At 40.5% G+C, this 26,131-nt stretch overlaps 1 protein-coding gene across 3 annotated transcripts in view; it reads right to left on the bottom strand.

The window, feature by feature from the left end:
- nktr (natural killer cell triggering receptor) overlaps nucleotides 1–26,131 on the bottom strand; it is a 191,920-nt gene that overhangs the window by 156,306 nt on the left and 9,483 nt on the right. For 2 of the 3 annotated variants that reach the window (XM_067968237.1, XM_067968211.1), the window contains exon 1: nucleotides 513–668. The exons of the other annotated variant lie outside the window; for it this stretch is intronic. The gene's annotated coding sequence lies outside the window, so the exon portion shown is untranslated. Of the gene's footprint in view, nucleotides 1–512; nucleotides 669–26,131 lie in introns of those variants that run through there. 3 annotated transcript variants of the gene reach the window in all.

Here is a 26,131-nt window from a genome sequence, read left to right on the forward strand (position 1 = left end):
CATGTTGGATCAAGAGTGAAAATGAAAAGACCTTTTGATTAGATGTGGAATCACCTTGGCTATAAAGTTTAACTGCAAATTGGGCATTGACTAGGTCAGCTTTATTCCTGTTAAGACCCAACAGGATTTGCGGTTTAATGGTATGGATCAAATATAAAATAAAATTCAGACCACAAACCAAACTAATAGATGGGTGTCCATACTTTAAAATATTTATGTAAAATCTAAAATACTTCCATTACCCCTTTCATTTCATCTTTTCATTTTACTGGATGGCTGGTGTAAGAGACCAGATTGCTCTGATTTGCAACTCCAAAACCACACGACAGCACAGCCAGACAGATGGTGCGTTTGCCCACAGGGTGACAAGATATTCAAGAGCAGTCACAAGCCAGTTATAGTTGAATACCGCACTCCCGCATTTAGTAAAACCAGTCACATCTTTTCTAGACTTTAAAAGTTAGTATCTTACGACTGATAGCCCCCAGATCGAAACAATTAAAAAGCCTAACCTGAAAGCTACTTTCCAGAGCGCATTTTGTGCAGCACACTTGAGGCATTGATTATTGAGCAAGTCTGTGGTGATCACAATGACCTTTGAAATGTCCTTCACGATCTAAAGGCAGGGTCCAGGGAATTTTAACAAGCCTTTTAGATGTCAATATGCCCTGAAACAAAATAGAATAAAATTGCTTTCTTTTTGGGATTAACTAATGTCAATTATTATTGAATTTTGACTTGACAGGAGTACAGCTTTAATGTCTGGCAAGTTTCAGTTAGTTCTACCGCATTTCAGTTTCAGCCAATGCATGTCATTTGCTCAAAATTAAATTGAAGGTTACGTATACTGGAGTATTTGGTTATTGTGTTGAGACAGTATGAGAAGCTTTCCCATAGAACAGGGTCTAAAGATCTATCAAACAAAACTGTGTCAACATCCATTTACTTCACAAATTTTAACTGACGGGAAATCAATGTTTGATTAATCAGCCCGGTCTTAGAAAGTAGCAGCCTTCCCTTCAAAATAAGACTGTTAGAGGCAGCACATACTCCCTCTGTACCTTGTGAATTATCCATGCATACTGGTGGTAGAGGTGCGAAGGTAGCCATTTTGCATCCTATATTGGCTTAAAAAAAGCTAGTCATTTTAGAAAGGCAACATTCAATTATGGTGGTATCATTCAATTGTGGAAAAATACTGTTCAATTTGCTTCCACATCCTGAGCTGTGGGGGGGGCAGAAAGGAAAGGAAAAATGGATCAGGCAGGATTCCCACTCTTGATCCGCTAACCTATTGGAAAACACATATATATATTTGTGTAGTTGTTGCGTGCAGACATGATTAGGCTCGGTTGCAATGCCTTCCTTGATCAAATAGTTTGCTGGTCAGCCCAATCTAGGCTCAATCATGAACAATGGCACTTCAGTATTGGAGGGCTGTCAACACCAGAGCCCAACAGGCAGGATCTCCGTGAGAGAGCGGGTGAAAGCTGAATACCCAAACACAGTTACCACAGCTTTTATTTTTTTCAATAAAGCTACAAAACTTCTGCTCACCTGTCCAATATAGATTAAAATATAAAGCTACCCTACTACACGTCAGCACTTCATCCCCTTAATCAGCACATTTAAAGTACCCTGCGCAGACTTTGAAAGCAAAAAAACCTGTCAGTATCAGCGTGATCAAGTGAGCCATGAATAAAACATGATCGCTAAAACCTTGTAGCCTCAAAGCTAAATTCAATTTTTCCACCAGGCTTCTTGGGAAACCTTTTAATAAATGTTCCTGAAATATACATTTTAAATATATAAAAAGTGTTCAAATTTTTGGGTCATGCAGTGTTTCAAAGTTTTGCAGGGCCGATAAAAAAAAGTTAAATATTGGATTTCTGTCAGTCATTCAGGCAATGTAATTTACACTGCAATGCAGTAAAGAACTTTAAGATGTGTTTTCAGAGGATGCATGCAGTTGTGTAAAAATGCTGAATTGAGAATTTATCATACCAGCAGCTCTTTGCCACAATTAGTACTGTGATCAGCAGAACTGTAATTCTGCATTCTACCAATGCAATATTAAAAATCAGAACAAGTGGAGTAGCACTCCCAATCCAGCACAAGGCAGGCAGCTGTGCATTTCCACCCACCTACAGCTGACCCAGTTTCCTACAAAATGTGTAGTGTAAAGCAATGCCATGGGCACTCCAGCTCACATAGAAATGAGATTTGGGATGAAGCAGATGAGAGGGAAAAGGGAGCAGTTGCATTAGGGGATAATTAATGAGTCAATTTTCTAATTATTGATTCTTTAAAATAACAGTGAACTCACAAGGAATAATAATGGAATAGAAAAAATGTGAAAGCATATAGCTTTTCTTCCTTTTACAATGCAGAAAGGAAAGAAATATTCAAAGAGGAGGAGGGAGATTCCACCCCCCCCTCCCCCATGTCCTGGGGAACGTGTCCCTCACAACCAACACCACCAAAAACCAAATCAACTGATATTCATCTCAAACAAAACCAAAATACTGCAGATGCTGGAAATCTGAAATAAAAACTGAAAATGCTGGAAATACTCAACAGGTCAGGTAGCATCTGTGGAGAGAGAAACAGAGTTAACATTTCAGGTCGATGACCTTTCATCAGATCAGGAAGATGTCAGAGATGAACAGCTTTTAAGCAAATACAGAGCCAGGGAAAAGGATGGGGGGGGGGGGGGGGGGGAGGAAAAGAACAAAGGGCAAGGTCTGTGATACGATGGAGGCTCTGTCAACGTTGAGGATGGAGATGTTCAGGGAGACGCCATGCTATGATAATGGTGCTGGACAACCAAGCACCTCTCAACAGGGGTGGTAGGGCTACAGAACTTTTGTTCTGTTAGTTTTGAGACCACTCAGCTGTCTATAGTTTTGCCGATTCGCATGCAGATAGTCCTGTGTACTAGCTATATTTTACCTCATTCTAAGCTATGTCCTTCAACACTCCCCACTGAACCAGGATTGACTTCCTGACTTAATGGTGATCGAGAAGTGAGGGATGTGCCAGACCATGAGATTACAGATTTTGGTGGTATAGAATTCGAATGCAGCTGATGGTCCACAGCACCTCGTGGATGCCCAGTTTTGGGCTGCCAGGTCTGTTCTTAGTCTGTCCCACTTAGCAGAGTGGTAGAGCCACACTACACATGTACTCACTGGAAACATTTTTACCAGATTTCCCTCTATTCCAATCAATCGTGATTTGACCGTTGTAAGGTGAAGAAAGCAGCATAAAGAAAAACTGAACTTGGATATTCCAACTGGGTGGTAACTCACAGTCGAGCAGTGGCACTGGCAGAGATTTGGAAGCAGGCTGCCCACCCCCTCAATGACACTGGTTTTCAGAACATGTAAATACTGAAACAATGCCAGGGGAAAATACAAAAAAAAGGTTAGATGCATATAGCAGCCTGTATGTGCAATGGCAAATGTTACGAATGACAGGAATTTGAGATTTCTTAGCCGGTGGCTTTACAAAGCTTACATTCCTTTTCAATTCTCTATTTCCCCTACCCCCAAAAACAAATAAAGAAATTCGGGACTGCTTTGTCCGAGCTATGAGCTTGGAGTCATGAACAAACAAACAGTCTTGTTTTATTAATGATTTCTGGACAGCATCTGTTCACATGATGCTTCCAGTAACAGAAAAACAAAACTGAAGACTGTTACCCTGAAGAAAAAGACTTGTATAGCGCCTTTCACATCCTCAGTATATCCCAAAGCGCTTCACAGCCATTGAAGTGTAGTCACTGTTATGCAGGCAAACACAGCAGCCAATCTGTACACAAGGTCCAACAAACAGCAGTGGGATGCATGACCAGTTAATCTGTTTTAGTGGTGTTAGTAGATGTATGAACGTTGGTCGAGAGACTGAAGGATTTACCTCTGTTCTTCAAAAAAGTGTCATGGGATCTTTTGACTGCTTGAACAGACAAACTGTTTAACATCTCAACTGAAAAGCAGAACCTCTGACAACGAAGCACTCTGTCAGTACTGTAATGCAGCGTCAGCCTAAATTATGCTTGCACAGAGCTGCTTTGTCGCTGGGCTGTGAGATGCGCTGCCCAGTGCGGCCCTGAGCCACTTAGACCAGGAAGGTCCCAGAGGCATCACATTATATTAGTCTGAGACCAGTACCTATAGTATCACACCCTAAAGCTGTTAGCATGCATCTACAAGTTTAAGCACTCAAACTTCTCAAAATCATGTAAAATGTTTACAATTCATAATTTGCAATAGCAGTAACATACTTTAAGTTGAAAAGTTTCAGGAACTGTTAGAAAAATGTTAAGCACTTTGTGCTAAGGAAAATATTCTCAAAAAGCTCTAATGTAACCTCTGATGTGCAGTCAGTAAGCAAGCTTGTTACAGGCAGGTAGTAAGATTTTACAGATCCTATGCCTCTGTCCTTTAAATTGAATTCCCAGTTATTTTACCATCATCTTTGAAATCACATTGCACCAATGCTCCCAATGCAAGAATCGCAGTTTAAATATCTGCACAATAAATGGTACCCCTTGGAACAATACAAAGGCAAATCTTATCTCTGTAATGCAAGATACGTGTGCATCTGTATAATTGTTTTAACCATAGAAGCTTTTACTATTTAGAAAGCTGTAATGCACACATGTAGAACTGATTCTAAGCAGAACAGACACACCAAGTACATTAATTCAATAATCCATCATCTTCAGAGCACTTCAGCTCCCGAGGGCCACCTACTCTATATTCTTGTGCTTTGCGCTGGCACTTGTTTCTATGGCAATGACCTTTTCAAGTATCAAGTCCTATGCTGTAAACAGTCTCCAAAATAAGCAAGCTTATTGTTTCTTAAAATGAAGAAAAATGTCAAAAAAAATTTAAAAGGTCCCCAAAATTGAAAACAATAAATTTGAGCACTTAGCTAGAATATGACACAAAAAAGAGATAGCAACAAGGACAAAAAATAGAAAAGAGAAGAGTTATGCAAGAAAAGCACTCAACATCTCCAAATGTGTTAATTAGTGATTGGAAAATAAAAGTGGACTTCCAATAATTCTTTACTTAATGCGTTAGAAGTTTCTCCAAACTTTTCTGAAAAAACTTTGTCCATTCAGGGATCTCTTAACAAGCTCCATTTCCTCCACCATCCATTCCGTCATTTCTTCTCCGCTCCCTTTGCTACAAATATATATATATATATATAAAAACTAAAATCAATTGAAAAAGCACATGAAGAAAATGCAAGACATGTTTGAAGAAGCTTTACCTTCTCTGAACACGTCCAAACAGCCTCACCACATCTCTTAGGATTGCAGTAAGATGTAGTTGGCAAATAGATTTTGCAAGATGGGTGACAAATGTACTGTCTGGTTATGGTGCACAGCACAGAGATATGAAATGAGAGTTTAAGGAAAGCCACCGACTCTAGTGACAGGACTTTCTGCAAGAAGCATATTCTGCAGTGCTCAGAATAAGTAACAGTAAAAATGCTGAAACATATATACTTGATAAAATCAGATATATATAAATCACACCTAAGTACTAGACAAGCAAGTTATGGATACACTTGTATATAGTTTAAGGGCTTTCATTAATAAGCAACCAACAGCGTGATGAACTTTAGTATCCTTTTGTCTTTCCTTTTAAAATTAACAAGCAGTCGTCAGTCAGTTAATTTGGAATACTGTGACCAATACACAAGCAAATTTTTTTAAAATGTACTTGAAAAACACACATTAGCCAGAAATTTTCTTGTGTCATACACTCAATTTATCTGCTCAAAATTGTTCTTGCCACTACCACCAGTACCTCACCGAGTGTCATACAGCTCCTGGTAACCCAAGTTTGGAAGCACACCATCTATGGATATTTTTCATGGCTTAAGTGATTCAATACAAAAATTCACATCCACCACTGGTGACAATGTTGAAATTGTATAGATAGCAAGTTTTAAAAAATGTTCTTGGGGTGTGGACGACGTTGGTAAGGCTGCCCATCTCTTGTCAAAAGTCAACCACACAGTATGGATAGGAGTCACATACAAGCTAGACAAGGTAGATGTGGCAAGTTCCTTTTTTGTGAAGGGCACAAAAGACAGGACAAATCCAGGGGACTATAAACCAGTTAGCTTAACAGGAGTGGCAGGAAAGATATTGGAATCTTGACTCAGAAGCTATAATAGAAGAACATCTAGAAACCAATATAATAAAGAATAGTCAGCACGTAATTCAAAAGGGAAGGTCATGCTTGACCAACCTTATTGAAATCTTTGAATTAACAAACAGTAGACAAGGGTAATGCAGTGGATGCGATATACATGGACTTTCAAAAGGCCTTCGATAAGGTGCCGCATAGAAGGCTCATGACTACGGTCAGAGCATGTGGAGTCAGGGGACAAGTAGTAGAATGGATAATAAACTTGTTACAATACAGAAAACAGATGGGGTTAAAAGTAGTTATTCAAACTGGCAGAAGATGGGAAGTGCTGCGGCCACTATTGTTCAGTATTTATATACACGATTTAGACTCAGGAGTCCCAAGTACAATATCAAAATTTGCAGATGACACCAAATTGGGGATACAATATTGAGCAGGACTGTGACAAAATACAAGAGGGTATAGTTAATACCAAGGAAGACTGACAAAATACAATAGGACATTAACAAACTTGTAGAATGGGCATGTAAATGGCAAATTAATTTCAATATACATAAGTGTGAGGTGGTGAATTTTGGCAGGAGGAATAAGGAGAGCTTAAATGGGGTACAGGCGCAAAAGGATCTAGGAGTACAGATTCACAAATCATTAAAAAGTAGTTACACAGGTTAATAAGGCCATAAAAAGTGCAAACAAAGCACTGGGGTTCATTTCTAGAGGAATCGAATTCAAAAGCAGAGAAGTTATGTTAAACATATATAGAGCCTTGGTTAGATCACACTTGGAGAGTATGGTCATAGTTCTGGTCTCCATATTACAAAAATGATATAGAAGCACATGAGAAAGTGAAAAAAAGATTTACAAGGATACCACCAGATCTGTGAGGATACAACTATCAGGACAGACTCTAGAGAAAATAGCCCCAGCCTGTACAAAGAATGAGAGGTGACCTGATAATTTTAAAGACCTATGAAAGGGTTTTGTAGGGTAGAAGTAGTGATGTTTCACTTGTTGGGGAGTCCAAAACTAGAGGTCATAAATATAAAAGATCAGTAAATCCAATAAGGAATTCAGGACAAACTTCTTTACTCAGAGTGGTGAGAATGTGGAACTCGCTACCACATGGAATGGTTGAGGTGAATAGCATAAATGCATTTAAGGGGAAGCTAGATAAGCACATGAGGAGAAAGGAATAGAAGGATATCCTGATAGGGTTAGATGAAGTAGGGAGGGAGGAGGTTCGTGTGGAGCATAAACACCGGCATAGATGTTACATTACTACAGCAAAAAAACAGGCCATTCGGCCCAACTGGTCTGTGCCCACCTTTATGCTCCACACGAACCTCCTCCCTCCCTACTTCATCTAACCCTATCAGGATATCCTTCTATTCCTTTCTCCTCATGTGCTTATCTAGCTTCCCCTTAAATGCATTTATGCTATTCACCTCAACTACTCCTTGTGGTGGTATGCTCCACATTCTTAACACTCTTTAGGTAAAGAAGTTTCTCCTGCATTCCCTATTGCATTTATTAACAACTATTTTATATTTATGACCTCTAGTTCTGGTCTCCCCCACAAGTGGAAATGTTTTCTCTACGTCTACTCTATCAAATCCTTTCATTTTCTTAAAGGACCTCTATCTGGTCACCCCTCAGCCTACTCTTTTCTAGAGAAAAGAGCATTAACCTGTTCAGCATTTCCTGATAAGGATATCCCCTCAGCTCTGGTATCATCCTTGTGAATCTTTTTTGCATCCTCTCCAATGCCTCTATATCCTTTCTATAATATGGAGACCAGAACTGTGCACGATACTCCAAGTGCGGTCTAACCAAGGTGCTATACAAATTCAACATAACTTCTTTGCTTTTCAATTCTATCCCTCTAGAAATGAACCCTGGTGCTCAATTTGCCTTTATTATGGCCTCATTAATTTGCATCACTACTTTTAGTTGGGTCAAATGGCCTGTTTCTGTGCTGTAAATTCTATGTAATTCCCTTTTGAAAGTTACTATTGAATCTGCTTCCACCACCCTTTCAGGCTGTGCATTTCAGATCATAACAACTCACTGCATAAAAAAAATTCTCATCGGCCCTCTGGTTCTTTAGCAAATTGCCTTGAATCTGTATCCTCTGGTTCTCGACCCTTCCACCAATGGGAACAGTTTCTCTTCATTTACTTCACCTAAACCCTTCTTGATTCTGAACACTTCTATCAAATCTCTTCTTAACCTTCTCTGCTCTAAGGAGATCAACCCCAGCTTCTCCAGTCTATCCACATAACTGAAGTCCCTCATCCCTGGAATCATTCCAGGAAATCTCTTCTGCACCCTCTCTAAGGCTTTCACATCCTTCCTAAAGTGCAGTGTCCAGAATTGGACACACTACTCCAGCTGTGGCTGAACCAGTGTTTTATAATGGTTCAACATAACTTTTTTGCTTTTGTACTCAATGCCTCTATTTATAAAGTCCAGGATCCCATATGCTTTTTTAACCGCCACCTTCAAAGTGCACATAGTGCATGTAGTCTAGAATATTCTTGTTGGATTTAATAGCACTTATGAGAGGTGGCGGTGTCACTACTCAGGTGACTGCTTACCACCTGTAAAATAGGTCACAGGTGCACCCTGCTGCACTGAATTTTCCAGTGGACTAACCCCTTCCACACACCTCACCCCTCCCCCCCCTGGACACACTCCCAAATAAAAATGGAGAGCTGCTCTGCAACATGGCCTATGCAGAGAAAGCAATCAACACCTCCTATGGGACCAGAATAATGCCTTTCCTAAAGATTAGAGATGCAGGGGACTGCAATGGTGCACATGGAGCAGGTAGTTCTAAAGGTTGACTCAAAAAAGGTGATTGGCGAAAGAACCGAAGGCAAAGTGAGGAAATTTTTTTTTTAAAACGCAGCCAGTAGTTATCTGGAATGCACTGCCTGAAAGGTTGGTGGAGGCAGATTCAATTGTGGCTTTCAAAAGGGAATTGGATATGTACTCGAAAGAAAAAATCTGCAGGACTACGGGGAAAGGGCGGGGGAGTGGGACTAGTTGGATTGCTCTTGCAGAGCCCTGGCACAGACTCGAAGGGACAAATGGCCTCCTTCTGTGCTGTAACAGTTCTATCATTCAATTAATAATAAAACTGACCAACAATTAAAATAAAAATGGAGAACTGAAATTATGACCAATGTTACCAGACAGGATATAATGTGTGAAGCTATAACCTTAATTGTACAGTGAAGAGACACACGTGAACTGTGAGGAACCAAAGAAAGGAATATAACAGCAGTATTAACGGTGCACAAATGAACAAGAACTGCAAAAATTCCAGCTCTGAAATGCAATCCATGCTTGACTCTGCCATATAGAACCATAGAAAAGATACATCAGAGAAGGGGGACATTCAGCCCATCATGTCCACGCCGCACGAAGGACAACCAGGTGCCCATTTTAATCCCACCTTCCAGCACCCGGTCTGTAGCCCTGCAGCTTACAGCACTTTAGGTGCAGGTCCAGGTACTTTTTAAAGAGTTGAAGGTCCCTGCCACTATCACCGTATATTATTCATTGGTGCTGCTGTATTATGTCCCTGCCCTGAAAATGACTGCATGGGCAAACACATAGATCAGTTTTTCAAAGTCTTAATAAGGCGGGGGAGGAAATGAGAACGAGAGAAAAGTCTAGTTGTACAAACACTGCACCCACTTGTTTATGATTGCGGAGCAGTATTTTACAATCCCTGAAATGTAACATTTCTGTATGAACAAGTTTATCAAGGCATCTGTATCAAAATGAGAACAACCAAGCAGAAATATTTATTTAAAAATATACAATGAAACAAACAGTAGGAAAGATAACAAAAAAGAGAAGAGGTAAAAGGGCAGATTGCAGGTAGCCAGAGGAATCCAAAGACAGTTTTCACTGTATATGGTAAGAGGTATGTTAAACAGGCTCCCTAATTTATATTACCAGAAGCAGGTCCATATGTAACCCAGTCCCCTTTGTGCCATGTTCACCCAGTTTGTATTATTAGACTGATCCAGCACGTACACGGTTACTAGAAAAGTTGTGAATTTCTTCGGAGCTGCTCCATCGCTGTAACTTCTCCGAAAGTAAAGGCATTTTCCACCATACGTCCGGCAGAGAAGCAGTGGAAATTCCTGGCCATATGTGTGTAACTTTCTCAATCTAGCGTCGATGTTACAACATTGCTAGTCTATGTGGGCAGAACAACATTTTGGAGCAGGAAACATGAGGCACTAGTGACAGCCATTTACCTTTGCTGTCAGAGAAGCTTTGTTTCTGGAGACAGAGAACCAAATCATCGAGGTAGTGTAGGCTGCCTCATTTATAATACAGTAATGGGACTGTAATATGTGGGAATAGTGTTAAATGAATTTCGTTCCTCAGACTTCACAAATGAAAGCTGTAAACAAACTTCAAATCTAGTCATTTGACCTCACAAATACAACACATGGAAATCAGTAAACCATAAAAGAGAAGAATTTGTATTTATGTAGAACCTTTAATTTTTAAAAAAATCACAACGCCCTTCTCGGGGCAACAATTACCAGACACAGTTACCATATCTCTCAACAGCCCAAAGTGCTTCACATATAGTAAATTATTTTAAAATTTCAATCAATGTTATGCAGTTGAACACTTCAGCCATTTTGCGCACAGCAAGGTCCCACAAACAGCAATGAAATAACCGACCAGTTAGGCTGATTTTGGTTGAGGAAAGAATATTGGCCAAGACATCAGAACTTCCTGCTCTTCAAATAGTGCCACTTCAACAGACAGACTGTATCCAAAGGATGGCAAAGCAGCAGTCTGTCAGTACTGCAGCTGAAGTGTTAGCCTAGATTATGTGGCCAAGTCCTTTGGTTCACACTCTTCTGACTCAGAGGTCATAGTGCTAAACATTGAGCCAAGCTGATGAAGAAATGCTGACAATTTACTGTCTACAGGGCACTTGGATCTGCTGGTATACACCCAAGAACCCTAAAGGAAATTAAGAGGGTAAAACTGATGAGGCTCTAGAATTCTATAAACAGAGCTATAGCCAAGGTTTGGAGGATAGCAAATGATACTCCCGATTTTCAAAACTGAAGTGAGACAAGAGCCTAGGAATCTCAAACCAATTAGCCTAATGCTGCTTATGAGGAAAGCACTTGAAAGCATTCATCAGGATTCTATCAATATAGATCTAAAAAGCAATCAAGACACTAGGAGCAGTAGCATGGATTTAGAAGTAGATCATGCTTCACTAATCTTAGGCTATTTTTTGAGATGGTTACTGAATTGGTAGGTGTGGGCAGTCCATTGGTTGAAATTGGATTTTCTCACTGTATGCTAGATTAAGGCTCGTACAGAAAGTCATGAATCAGCTCAATTGGAAACTGTCTTTTCACAGAAAACAGATGATGATGGACACGGTTCTTGGCTGGGAGAAAAAAAAAGTGAAGTACTGCATAGGCCTGTGCACAGTTCTCTGCTCTTCACACCTTTCAAAAGTGAGGAAGACGCTGCTTGTATATATTTGGTGACAACCAGCTACAAAGTCCAAGAGGTTGGAACCAACTAGATGGACTGAACACATCCATTTTAAAAGGAAAATACCGCAGATGCTGGAAATTTGAAATAAAAACAGAAAAAGCTGGAAATACTCAGCAAGTCAGGCAGCATCTGTGGAGAAAGAAACAGAGTTTCTGCCTGACTTGCTGAGTATTTCCAGCTTTTTCTGTTTTTATATCCATTTTAACTGCTATTGCCAAGTTTATGGGTATTGCAACATGAACCAGGTCCACAATGAAAGACTGTCACTGGCAGAGGTAAAAAAAGAGAAAGATTCAAGTGTAATTATTGGCCAACCACTGAAAGCATCCAGTCAGTGTGAATTTCTCATCAACAAAAAGACTGTCAAGAAACAGCATGTACAGTAAGGGCGTTTGATCAGCAGTGAAAACAAGTCACTTAGAAGTCACTTTTAAACAGTGCTTGCTAAGGTCAGATTCCAGGAGACCAGTGTCCATCAGCCAGCTCCTGGTGTTTAATGGTAGCAGATTTCTAGACTTGTTTTTTCAAAGGCCAATGAAATAAAGAAAGAACTTGCATTAATGTAGAGTTTTTCGCAACCTCAGGACTTCCCAAAGAGCTTTACAGCCAAGGAAATACTTTTGAAGTCACTGCTGTAATGTAGGAAAATACTGAAGAGCGTTCAGAGAAAAGGAACAATAACTCAAACTTAAGTTGCGATTAAAGACTTACAAAAGTGATCCTGTTTTCATTAGGGAAATGATTAATAGGGGACATGAACCAAACGTTTAAATACTGAGAGATAGGAGTAACGCAGATGTGACCAGGCTACTTGACTTAAGACTGCAAACACAAAATTAAAAGGGTATTAGTATCAAACTAAACAAAGCCTCAAAATTAAAATATTTTTTTCATACATGTAAATAGTAGTAGGGTAGTCAAAAGGGTGGGTCCAATTAGGGACCAAAAAGATCATCTTGTGGAGGCACAAGACATGACTGAGGTACTAAATGAGTACTTTCCATCTGTCTTCAGTGAACAGGATGCTGCCAATGTCGCAGTAAAAGAGGAGGTAGTGGAGAAATTGGATAGAATAAAAATAAAGGAGGTACTTAAAAGATTGACAGTGCTCAAAGTAGAAAAGTCACCCGGTCCGGATGGTTGCTGAGGGAAGGGTGCAAACTGCGGAGGTTCTGGCCACAATCTTCCAATTCTCCTTGGATATGGGGATAGTGGCAGAGGACTGGAGGATTGCAAATGTTACACCCCTGTTCAAAAAAGGGGAGAGGGATAAATTCTGAAACGAGGGGCCAGTCAGCCTAACCTCAGTGGTAGGCAAAATTTGAGAAACAATAATCCGGAACAATATTAATTGGCACTTAGAAAAATATGGGTTAATAAATGACAGCCAGCATGGATTTACAAGAGGATTTGAGTACAGGAACAAAGGTGTCTTACTGCAATTATATAGGGCCTTGGTGAGACCGCACCTAGAGTATTGTGTACAATTTTGGTATCCTTATCTAAGAAACGATACACTTGCCATAGAGGGAGTGCAACGAAAGTTCACCAGACTCATTTCTGGGATGGCGGGATTATCGTATGAGGAAAGATTGAGTAGACTAGACCTGTATTCTCTAGAGTTTAGAAGAATGAGAGGTGATCTCATTGAAACATACAAAATTCTTATAGGGCTTGACAGGGTAGATGCTGGCTAAGGAGTCTAGAACCAGGGGTCACGGTCTCAGAATAAGGGGCAGGCCATTTAGGACTGAGATGAGGAGGAATTTCTTCATTCAGAGGGTGGTGAATCTTTGGAATTCTCTACCCTGGAGGGCTGTGGCGGCTCAGTCATTGAGTACATTCAAAACAGAGATTGATAGATTTCTAGATAGTAAAGGCATCAAGGGATATGGGGATAGTGCAGGAAAATGGCATTGAATTAGAAGATCAGCCTTGATTTTGTTGAATGGTGGAGCAGGCTCACGGGGCCAGATAGCCTACTCCTGCTCCTATTTCTTATGTTCTTATTTGTTAAAGGCAAATCGTGTTTGACTAAGTTGAGTTCATTGATGATGTAATGCGGTTGATATTGCGTATATGGACTTTCAAATGGTGTTTGATAAAGTACCACATGATAGACTTATTAGCAAAATTGAAGTCCATGGGATTAAAGGGACAAAGGCTGAGTGGATATGTAATTGGCTAAGGGGCAGAAAGCAGAGAACAGTGGTGGGCGGTTGTTCTTCAGGCTGGAGGGAAGTGTGCAGTGGTGTCCGCCAGGAGTTAGTTCTGCTCTTTTTGATTTACATTAGTGACCTGGACTTGGGTATACAGGGCATAATTGCAAAGTCCACAGATGATACGAAACTCAGAAATGTAATAAACAGTGAAGAGGATAGTAATAGACTCCAGCAGGACAGAGAGACTGGTGAAACAGATTAATTCTTGGGATGAGAGGGTTGTCCTGTGAGGACAGATTGAGTAGAACGGGCCTATACTCTCTGGAGTTCAGAAGAGAGGTGATCTCATTGAAACATAAGATTCCATGGGGACTTGACAGAGTAGATGCTGAGAGGCTGTTTCCCCTGGCTAGAGAGTCTAGAACTAGGGGGCATAGTCTCAGGATAAGGGGTCGGCCATTTAGGACTGAGATAAGGAGGAATTTCTTCAGTCAGAGGGTTGTGAATCCTTGGAATTCTCTACCCCAGAGGCCTGTGGATGCTGAGTCATTGAGTATATTCAAGGCTGAGATAGATAGATTATTGGACTCTGGGGGAATCACGGGATATGGGGATCAGGCAGGAAAGTGGAGTTGAGGTCGAAGATCAGCCATAATCTTAATGAATGGAGGAGCAGGCTCGAGGAACCGCATGGCCGACTCCTGCTCCCAATTCTTATGAAATGGGCAGACACACGGCAGGTGAAATTTAACAGAGAAGTGTGAAGTGATTCATTTTGGTAGGAAGAATGAACAAAGGCAATATAAACTAAATGGTCCAATTTTAAAGGGGGTGTAGGAACAGAGAGACCTGGGGATGCACATCTTTGAAGGTGGTAGGGCAAATTGAGAAACATAGAAAATAGGTGCAAGAGTAGGCCATTCGGCCCTACGGGCCTGCTCCGCCATTCAAAATTATCATTGCTGATCGTCTAACTCAGTACCCTGTTCCCGCTTTTTCCCCATTTCCCTTGATCCCTTTAGCATTAAGAAATATATCTATCTCCTTCTTGAATACATCTAATGACTTGGCCTCCACTGCCTTCTGTGGGAGAGAATTCTACAGGTTCACCACCCTGAGTGAAGAAATTTCTCCTCATCTCGGTTCTAAATGGCATATCCCGTATCCTGAGACTGTGACCCCTGGTTCTGGACTCCCCAGCCATCAGGAACATCTTCCCTGCATCTAGTCTGTCTAGTCCTGTTAGAATTTTATGTTTCGATGAGATCACCTCTCATTCTTCTAAACTCTAGTGAATATAGGCCTATTCGACCCAATTTCTCCTCATACGTCAATCGTGCCATCCCAGGAATCAGTCTGGTAAACCTTCGTTGCGCTCCCTCCATGGCAAGAACATCCTTCCTCAGATAAGGAGACCAAAACTGCACACAATACTCCAGATGTGGTCTCACCAAGGCCCTGTACAACTGCAGTAAGACATCCCTGTTCCTGTACTCAAAACCTCTTGCAACGAACGCCAACATACCATTCGCCTTCCTAACTGCTTGCTGCACCTGAATGCTCGCTTTCAGCGATTGCTGTACAAGGACACCCAGGTCTCGTTGCACCTCCCCTTTTCCCAATCTATCACCATTCAGATAATAATGTCTTTCTGTTTTTACAACCAAAGTGGATAACCTCACATTTATCCACATTATACTGCATCTGCCATGTTCTTGCCCACTCACCCAACTTGTCTAAATCACATTGGAGCCTCTTTGCATCCTCCTCACAGCTCACATTCCATCCTAGCTTTGTGTTGTCTGCAAACTTGGAAATGTTACATTTAGTTCCCTCATTCAAATCATTGATGTATATTGTGAATAGCTGGGGCCCAAGCACTGATCCCTGCAGTACCCCACTAGTCACTGCCTGCCACCCGGAAAAAGACCCATTTATCCCTACTCTCCGTTTCCTGTCTGTCACCCAATTCTCAATCCATGCCAGTATATTCCCCCCAATCCCATGTGCTTGAATTTTGCACACTAACCTCTTGTGTGGGACCTTATCAAAAGCCTTCTGAAAATCCAAATACACCACATCCACTAGTTCCCCCTATCTATTCTATTAGTTACCTCCTCAAAAAACTACAGATTTGTTAAGCATGATTTCAGTTTCATAAACCCATGCTGACTTTGTCCAATCCTGTTAATGCCTTCCAAATGTTCTGTTATCACATCCTTTATAACAGACTCGAGCATTTTCCCCACTACTGATGTTAGGCTAACTGGTCTGTAATTCCCTGTTTTTTCTCTCCCTCCTTTTTTAAATAGTGGGGTTACATTTGCCACCCTCCAATCTGTAGGAACTGTTCCAGAGTCTATAGAATTTTGGAAGATGACCACCAATGCATCCACTATTTCCAGGGCCACTTCCTTTTGTACTCTGTGATATAGATTATCAGGCCCTGGGGATTTGTCAGCCTTTAGCCCCATTAATTTCCCTGGCACTATTTTTTTTTACTAATACGGATTTCCTTCAGTTCCTCCCTCACTTGACCCTTGGTTCCCTAACGTTTCCAGAGGTTATTTGGGTCATCCTTTGTGAGGACAGAACCAAAGTATGTGTTTAATTGTTCTGCCATTTCTTTGTTCCCCATTATAATTTCCCCCATTTCTGACTAGGGACCTACATTTGTCTTCACTAATCTTTTTCTCCTGACATATTTATAGAAGTTTTTGCAGTCAGTTTTTAATGTTCCCTGCTAGTTTACTCTCATACTCTATTTTCCCCTCTTAAATCAATCTCTTTGTCCACTTTTGCTGAGTCCTGAACTGCTCCCAATCCTCAGGCTTGCCGCTTTTCCTGGCAATTTTATATGTCTCCTCTTTGGATCTAATACTATCCCTAATTTCTTTTGTAAGCCACAGTTGAGCCACCTTTCCTGTTTTATTTTTGCTCCAGACAGGAATTAATAATTGTTGTAATTCCTGCATACGTTCTTTAAATATTAGCCATTGCCTATCCACCATCATCCCAATCTATCCTAGCCAACTCACACCTCATTCTTTCCCACTTGAGAATGCCATTAAAAAAGGCATATGGGATCCTTGGCTTTATAAATACAGGCAGAGTGCAAAAGCAAGAAACTTATGCTGAACCTTTAAAAACAGATTTACTAGTTACGTGGATAGACTGGAGGAGCTGGGGTTGTTCTTCTTAGAGCAGAAAAGGTTGAGAGGAGATTTGATAGAGGTATTCAAAAATCATGATGGGTCTAGACAGGGTAGATAGAGAGAAACCGTTTCCATTGGCATAAGGGTCAAGAACCAGAAGACATAGATTTAAAGTGATTGGCAAAAGAACCAAAAAAGTGACATGAGGAAAAAGCTTTTTTTTTTAAACACAGCGAGTGGTTAAGATATGGAATACACTGCCTGAGGGGGTGGTGGAGGCAAATTCAATCGTGGCTTTCAAAAGGGAACTGGATAAGGACTTAAAGGGGAAAATGTGCAGGGCTATGGGGAAAGAGCGGGGGAATGGGACTAGCTGAATTGCTTTTGCAGAGCTGACACGGACTCGACGGTCCGAATGGCCTCCTTCCGTGCTGTAACCATTTTATGATTCTATGATAAAGTACTGGTTAGAGCACAGCTGGGTATTGTGGCCAATTCTGGGCACTACATTTTAGGAAGGATGTCAAGATGTCAGGAGTTCCTGACATTTACCTGAGGAAGGAGGAAGCCTCCGAAAGCTTGTAAATTTCAAATAAAATCGTTGGACTATAACTTGGTGTTGTGAAATTGTTTACAGAAGGATGTCAAGGCCTTGGAGAGGGAGCAGAGAAGATTTACTAGAATGGTACCAGGGATGAAAGACTAGAGAAACTGGGGTTGTTCTCCTAAGAGCAGAGAACGTTAAGGGGAGATTTGATAGAGGTGTTCAAAATCAGGAAGGGTTTTGATAGAGAAAATAAGGAGAAACTGTTTCCAGTGGCAGAAGGGTCAGTAACCAGAGAACACAGATTTAAGGTAATTGGTAAAAGAACCAGAGGAGACATGAGGGAAAAAAAATTTACATCAGCGAATTGTTACAATCTGGAATGTACTGCCTGGGTGGTGGAAGCAGATTCATTAACTTTCAAAACGGAATTGGATAAATACTTGAAAGGGGGGAAATTGCAGGGCTATGGGGAAAGAGCAGGGGAGTGGGAATAATTGGATAGCTCTTTCGAACAGCCTGTGCTGTATCATTCTAAGATTCTATGATATAGAGCTGTGAGTTCATGGAAAATCTAACTGTGCCTCCTTTTTAAATTGGCTTTTGTACCGTGCGAGATCCATGCAAGCACCACCGATTCCATCGCACAGGTCTCACATTTTTACCGGATTTTGCACCAACCAATTTACCGGATCTTGCAGGTTTACAGCCAGCTGCACTAGAGCCGTGTGTCGGGAAACAGTGGTCTAGAATACTATAAAAGCTGCTAAAGACAGCTGGATAAATATGTGATTAGTTACGGGGTTGAAGGTCGCAACGATAAATGCAGATAGTGACTGAACACTATACAAGATCACAAAATGTATACAAATGAGGGAAACCATTTGACCCACTTTAATTTAACTGTCATAAATGATTATACAGTCCCCCATCACAGCATCCAACAGTTTCTTAAACGATTCACCTCTACAACACTGCCCGTCTCAGACCCTCTGCCGCTCAAAGCCTCATCCACACTTTCATCACAACTAGAATTGATTTCTCTAATGCCCTCTTCACTGGCCTTCCATCTCCACCCTGCACAAACTACAACTGGTCCAAAACAAAGCCTTCCATACCCTGTTCAATACATGTCATCCCGTCCTCACTAACCTACACTGCCCCCACCCCCATTCACCCAACACATTAAATTTAAAATCATCCTCACCTTCAAATCGCTCCATGACTGCAGTCCATTCCATCTCTGCAACCTCTTCCAGCCTAGAACCTCTTCTGCACCCTTCAGTCCTCTAGCCTTAGCTTTTTGCATATGCCCGGCCCTTGCCCCACCATTGGTGGCAGAGCCTTCAGGCAACTGGGTTCTAGTCTCTGGAACTCTCTCCCTAAATCCCTCTGCCTCTATTCAACCAAGATTTCAGTCACTTCTCTTAATCTGTCTATGACTCGATATCTATGCACATTGATTTTTGTTTCTCCTGCTCTTAAAGCACCTTGGGACATTTTCTACATTTAAGGCTCTATATAAATGCAAGTTGATGTTGCTGGTGTGTTCTGGGTTTTTTCCCCTCCATTGCTCTACCCAGAAGTCTATTTCAGGTGATTGATCACTTTGTGTTAATAACCTCAACATAATTTCTTGAATTTATTTCCCTTACGGTAATGAGAGCCAGAACACAATGACCCCAGCAGAAGGAAAAAGGAAATCAGTGAAGGATGAAGAGGCAGGAGTTTTATTCACTTATTGAAGGTGTAGGGTAGGAAAAGCTTTAGGCAACTTTTCCCCAAGAGTGAGTGGTAGCACTCTCGCCTCAGAGTTAGAAGGTTGTGGGTTCAAGTCCCACTCTAGGGGCTTTAGCACAAAATCTAGGCTAACACTCCAGTGCAGTACTGGAGGGAGTGCTGCACTGTTGGAGGTGCCTTCTTTCGGATGATTAAACCAAGGCTCAGTCTGCCCCTCTCAGGTAGACGTAAAAGATCCCACGGTACTATCTGGCCAATATTTATTGCTGAAACATCTAAAAACAGATTATCTAGTCACTATCACATTGCTGTTTGTGGGACCTTGCAGTGTGCAAATTGGCTGCTGTGTTTCCTACATTATAACAGCGACTACACTTCAAAAGTACTTCATTGGCTGTAAAGCGCTTTGGGACGTCCTGAAGTCGTGAAAGGTGCTATATAAATTCAAGTCTGTCTTTCTTCTTTAAATGCAATGGGGTAGAGCCTATGATAGAGCAGGTTGCACATGATTTGTGGAAGATACAACTTGATGGACTGAATAGCTTTCTCTAATTTCTTATGTATCTTATTACAACAGGAAGAACATTATTCACCTCAGTGAAATACCTTAGACATTTTTATAATTAATTTACTTTGCTGGTTACTGTAAAAAGAATCATATTTACCTGTTTCACATACATTGCAACGCCCATATTTTGTTCTAAATTGAAGCCATTATCTAGTTTCAACAGATGAGTTTCAAGCCTCAACATACACTCTGGCACATGTGGTTATAGTGTGCAGGGCTCAAAAATTAAGCACTGCTCTGCCAGAGAGCAAGATGAGTTAGAATGGCAGCATGGCTGAATTGATATACCAGTGAATAGATTCTTGTGTCAATACACTCATTGCATTGCACTCCCACTTTGTAAATCGGCACTAGCTGAGAAGTGCAAAGCATTTGGTTTTTGCATTTGTAACAAAACATTCCATCTCCAGTATGTGCAGAAGTACCAATTTTAACATGTTAGCATGTTTCCTCTGGCACAGCCCACAGTAATTCAGGTGTTTTATGAGGGCAGGAAAATGACACCATGTTAAGTGCAATTTATTACAAGATGGAGCGGTGCCCATCTAATTGTAAAGTAACCGCAGCTGTCTTTACATCAGTTTGTTTGGTGAGGGAACTATGCAGGGTGAGGTCAAAATTCAATCACTAATGTCTGGCTTTGTTCCCATCCACCCCACATCATGTGAAGGCTGAGGTTATATGTTCTGTCTCCTGTGTTGGTAGGTAGTTTATCTGCACAATCCAAATTGCATTTTTTTTAAATGGTGGAAGAAATTTACATATGGGCCAATCATCCACAAGAATTTGGCCTCGAATAAATTTCCCTATAATTAAGAGTGAGACATGCACCAAAGTGTAATGGGACCAGCCAGAGATATGTGCATACATATTTGTTTTTATTTAGACAAACAGACATGTGGTTTGTGAATTAGATGCAGTAAGACAGCAGGTCATAAACAGAGTGCTGGTCACATCACATGCCCTTGTATTTCAATTGACAATATCTTGCAGTCAACCCCAACCCCACTTTGAACTATCCTGCAGCATCCTGATGCTCTCTGCACATTCTATTAATACTGCACTGCACAGCTATTTTGTTTTTGAAGTGGGAGAGGTGATCTGGTATCAGTTAATGTCTACTACCCTAACAAGATGTTGCGCTGCAGACTGATCCCTAGCCATTTGCTCGTCATTAGCAATGCAACAGGTTATTTTTGTTTGTTGGGTGTTTTGCTTAGGTCAACCGATTAGAAGGGTTGGAGACTTCGATTTGCTGCATACAGCATTTCAGAGTGAAATTCTGCACTCTTCAAGGCACTTAACAGAGAAACATTGATGAACTACTGCGGGCACATTTAGCAACTTTTCCAAGCCTGAACACCAATATAAATGACAGCATTATTTCCTTGAAGCATTTCCATTCACAACAGTTGTATTATAATTCTCAAACACATGCCTGTGGTTTATCTGTAGTGCAGAAAGGTTATTACTGTGGGCTTATTAATACCATACATAGATTTTAGTGGTCCTTACATTTTGATATAAAATGCTAAGAAAAAAATTCTAGGGCTAAAAGGTTTAAATTATGAGGACAGGTTGCAGAGTCAAGGCTTATATTCCCTTGAATATAGAAGATTAAGGGGTGATCTAATTGAGGTGTTAAAGATCATTAAAAGATATGATAGTTTCTCTCTATCTACCCTATTTCAATGTAGCGTTTGAAAGGGAAAAAAAAGTGAGTCAGCTGCTAAGATTCTAGACTTGGGTAAGGCCGACTTCAATGGGATGAGACAGAGACTTTCCACAGTAAACTGGGCAAATCTGTTAATGGGTAAAACGATTGATGATCAGTGGGAAATGTTTAAAAAAGACATTTAACCTGATACAGAATCGGTTTATACCCCTGAGGGGCAAGAACTCTACTTGCCAAAAAAAACAGCCATGGACAACTAAAAAGGTAAGGGACAGTATAAGACATAAGGAAAGGGCATACAAAAAGGCAAAAAATGGCACAGATCCTGGCGAATGGGAATGATACAAAGATCAACAAAGGGTCACAAAACAGATAGTAAAAGCTACAGAGAGTATGAAAAGAAACTTGCAAGGGATATCAAAACCAATACGAAGAACTTTTATAGTTACATTAGGAAAAAGAGGGTGGTCAGGAGCAGTGCTGGCCCCTTAAAACTGAAAGTGGGGATATTGTCATTGACAATAGGGAAATGGCGGACATGTCGAATGATTACTTTGCATCAGTATTTACAGTAGAAAAAGTGGATAGCATGCCGGAAATCCCAAGAAAACTAATATCGAATCGGGGACAGGGACTCGATAAAATTAACATAAGTAAAGCAACAGTTATGAAGAAAATAATAGCACTAAAGAGTGACAAATCCCCAGGACCAGATGGTTTCCATCCCAGGGTTTTAAAGGAAGTAGGTAAGCACATTGCAGATGCCCTAACTATAATCTTTCAAAGTTCTCTAGATTCAAGGACTGTCCCTCTGGATTGGAAAATTGCACGTCACTCCGCTTTTTAAGAAAGGAGAGAGAGGAAAACCAGGGAATTTTAGACCAGTTAGCCTAACATCTGTTGTGGGGAAAATGCTGGAGTCTATAAGTAAGGATAGGGTGACTGAACACCTCGAGAATTTTCAGTTAATCTGAGAGAGCCAGCATGGATTTGTGAAAGGAAGGTCGTGCCTGACAAACCTGATTGAATTTTTTGAAGATGTGACTAAAGTAGTGGACAGGGGAATGTCAATGGATGTTATTTATATGGACTTCCAGAAGGCATTTGATAAGGTCCCACATAAGAGACTGTTAGCTAAGATAGAAGCCCATGGAATCGAGGGAAAAGTACGGACTTGGTTAGGAAGTTGGCTGAGCGAAAGGTGACAGAGAGTAGGGATAATGGGTAGGTACTCACATTGGCAGGGTGTGACTAGTGGAGTCCCGCAGGGATCTGTCTTGGGGCCTCAATTATTCACAATATTTATTAACGACTTAGATGAAGGCATAGAAAGTCTCATATCTAAGTTTGCCGATGACACAAAGATTAGTGGCATTGTAAGCAGTGTAGATGAAAACACAAAATTACAAAGCGATATTGACAGACTACGTGAATGGGCAAAACTGTGGCAAATGGAATTCAATGTAGACAAATGTGAGGTCATCCACTTTGGATCAAAAAAGGATAGAACAGGGTACTTTCTAAATGGTAAAAAGTTAAAAACAGTGGATGTCCAAAGGGACTTTGGGGTTCAGGTACATAGATCATTGAAGTGTCATGAACAGGTGCAGAAAATAATCAATAAGGCTAATGGAATGCTGGCCTTTATATCTAGAGGACAAGAGTACAAGGGGGCAGAAGTTATGCTGCAGCTATACAAAACCCTGGTTAGACCGCACCTCGAGTACTGTGAGCAGTTCTCGGCACCGCACCTTTGGAAGAACATATTGGCTTTGGAGGGAGTGCAGCATCGGTTTACTGGAATGATATCTGGACTTCAAGGGTTAAGTTACGAGGAGAGATTAGACAAATTGGGGTTGCGTTCTCTGGAGTTTCGAAGGTTAAGGGGTGATCTGATCGAAGTTTATAAGATACTAAGGGGAATGGATAGGGTGGATAGAGAGAAACTATTTCCGCTGGTTGGGGATTTTAGGAGTAGGGGGCACAGTCTAAAAATTAGAGCCAGACCTTTCAGGAGCGAGATTAGAAAACATTTCTACACACAAAGGGTTGTAGAAGTTTGGAACTCTCTTCCGCAAATGGCAATTGATACTGGCTCAATTACTAAATTTAAATCTGAGATAGATAGCTTTTTGGCAAAGGTATTAAGGGATATGGGCCAAAGGCGGGTATATGGAGTTAAGATCATTGCTGATCTGTGATCTATCAAATGGCGGAGCAGGCACGTGGGGCTGAATGGCCTACTCCTGTTCCTATGTCCTCTAGTGGGTGAGTCCAGATCAAGGGGCCATAACCGTAAAATTCAAGCTAGGCCATTCAGGGGTGATGTCAGGATGCACTTCTTCACAGAAAAGGGTAGTGGAAATCTGGAGCTCTCTTCCTCCAAAAAAAACTGTTGAGGCTGGGGGTCAACTGAAAATTAAACAAAAACTTGAGATTGATATATTTTTGTTAGGCGAGGGAATTAAGGGTAACGGAACCACGGCAGGTAGATGGAGTACAGATCAGCTACAATCTAATTAAATGGCAGAACAGGCTCAAGGAGTTTAATGATCTACTCCTGTTCCTGCAAAAAAAAAATCACATTTTTGGCTGAAACTTAGTAAATTTTCCAAAAAAGCACCTTTATAGCAGGACTTCATCAAATTTACTTTACTAGAGAAAATAAAGCAATTACATTTCATATAAACAAAGAAAAATAAGCAGACTGGCCTGAAGAAAAACATTGGGCTGAAAAAAAGTTAAAATTTGAAAACTGCTGAGCAAGCACAACTAGCAGATAAGCATTTTTTTTAAAAAAAGGTATGGTAGGAGCCACTTTAAAAACAGAAGTGTCTACTGCTGACTAAATGTACTTAATTCAACAACAGCATCCTGTTTAACACATTTAGTTCTATACTCAATTCCAAAAGATGAATTATTCAATAATTTGAATAAAGAGACACAAATAAAAACCAAGTGGCAATCTAGTACTTTTTATATTAAAAAAAAGTTATGATAATTTGAATTTTAAAAATTCTGATAATTCCATTTCTTAAGTACTAGATTGCCACTTGGTTTTAATTTATTCAAATTATTGGATAATTCAAAATATTGATGTAAAAAAATGCTTGAATTAATTATAGACAGACATGTAGAATATCTCAAAACTCAATTTTTCAAGCAAATTGCCTGTCTATAGCCCCTCACATATAGGAGATGTCACCTCAAAACGCTTTGCAGTGCGTAGGGCAGAAATAGACACCAAGCATCAGGGAACAGAACGGTTTAAAAGCATACTAAAGCACTGCTAAATCAGAAGGTTTTTGAAAGCAGGAAGGGTGGTGATAAGGTGAGGATATTTGGGAAAGGAGTGCCAGAGGAAAGGGCCAAAGTGACTGAAAGAGCAATCCCCAAAATTAAGGCAGGTAAGCAAGAACTAAGCCGGTGTTAACTGAAGGTCACTGTTGTAAACAATTTTACAACACCAAGTTATAGTCCAGCAATTTTATTTTAAATTCACAAGCTTTCGGAGGCTTCCTCCTTCCTCAGGTGAACGAAATGAAAGGATTTCATTTCGTTCACCTGAGGAAGGAGGAAGCCTCCGAAAGCTTGTGAATTTAAAATAAAATTGCTGGACTATAACTTGGTGTTGTAAAATTGTTTACAATTGTCAACCCCAGTCCATCACCAGCACCTCCACACGAAGGTCACTGCAGTAGAGTGAAGCGAGGTCGTGGGGGATTTGAAGGTAAGGATGTATTTACTAGGGCACAAGAGGCTAGTGGACCTCAGTAAGGACAGGATGACAGGAGTGCACAACTTTGTGCAATGTGAGGAGAGATTCTACAGTCTTGAGTGAGTTGTGGTTTGTGCTAAGTATGTCACATTGTACATCAGCCGTTCAACCTCCACCATCACATATGACTCAAAGCTATAATACCACACAAACCTATCATACTACAAGACAGTATAAATTATGTTGAATAGGAAGTTTATTTGTAAAGACAATGTTTAATGTTTTACCTTTTGCCATAGATGGGGAAAAAAGTTAGTAAAAAGCTATATTTCTTAACTTGGGAATAGAATCACTAATTATGAATCTCGAGATTCTATAATCTGCCAAATATAGAAGATTCAAATTAGTCATGTCACACCTCCAGGGCCACCATTTTGTAGTGGGCAGGTTGAGCAGACAACATCCCATGCTTATGCCCACCTACAGCACAAACCAGTTTCCTAAACAGTGCACGATACAGCAATAAGTACAATTCATTCTCACCTGTCATTCCGGCTGAAGCAGAGACAGGACCAATCAGACTAGGGGGTGGACTCCTAATTTACAGTTGAAAAAGTTCTCCTCAAGGGGAAATGTAAGATACATAATATTTTAATAAAACTACATATTAAAAGTTATTAAATTCCTTAAGGAATTCTCAGCTGATCAGCACATATGGAGCCAATCCCGGTGTAGTTTTGGATAAAAATGATTTCCAGGTAAGTTTTTATTCTTTGGTCTTTACTTTTATTGATGGACAGTATCTTTTCTTTCTCCATTTCTTTTTCTTGGCTCTTT

The sequence above is a fragment of the Heptranchias perlo genome, chromosome 2, assembly GCF_035084215.1.
Source record: "Heptranchias perlo isolate sHepPer1 chromosome 2, sHepPer1.hap1, whole genome shotgun sequence".
NCBI classification, from domain to species: Eukaryota; Metazoa; Chordata; class Chondrichthyes; order Hexanchiformes; family Hexanchidae; genus Heptranchias; species Heptranchias perlo.